The sequence below is a fragment of the Penaeus monodon genome, chromosome 27 (assembly GCF_015228065.2).
Source record: "Penaeus monodon isolate SGIC_2016 chromosome 27, NSTDA_Pmon_1, whole genome shotgun sequence".
Classification (NCBI taxonomy): domain Eukaryota; kingdom Metazoa; phylum Arthropoda; class Malacostraca; order Decapoda; family Penaeidae; genus Penaeus; species Penaeus monodon.
In genome coordinates, this window is record NC_051412.1 from 9,693,536 (window position 1) to 9,694,024 (window position 489).

The 489-nt window shown below is 31.7% G+C and overlaps 1 protein-coding gene across 2 annotated transcripts in view; it reads right to left on the reverse strand.

The window, feature by feature from the left end:
* Positions 1-489, reverse strand: part of LOC119590567 (ankyrin repeat and SOCS box protein 13-like) — a 93,291-nt gene that overhangs the window by 1,448 nt on the left and 91,354 nt on the right. The window lies entirely within an intron of this gene.

The following is a 489-nucleotide window of genomic DNA, read 5'->3' on the forward strand; positions in this document are numbered from 1 at the left end:
TTCATGGTACACACTAAGCATTTTGATGAAAACAATGAAGGCCTTTAGTTATTTTTATATCAGAAAATTTTTAGAACAAAAATAATAATCATCCTGACCATCTTTTACTGTAAAGGCGGTAGTTTGCGGTTACCCTCCTTCATTTTCCGTAATCCCAGAAACATGTCGCATTTTTTTTTTGTGTGTGTGTCTGTTTGTTTTTTGTTTCTGTGATTACCGAAAATGAGGGATACCCTTATAACAAAGAATATTTCGTGCATGGACTAACTAAGGATCTGGAATAAATTTGCCCTATATCAATGAAAAGGCATAAAGTTCAATTGAAGTTCTATTATGTTCTAAAAGAATCTCAGTTCAACGGTTCTCAATATGAGGTTTATTTTTCCAAATATTTCACAGTAATAGACCTACTTCGCAAACAAGTAAAATCGCAAGAAAACTTGTAGGACAAAAATGAAAAATATAATCGAATTTACTTATAACTACTGG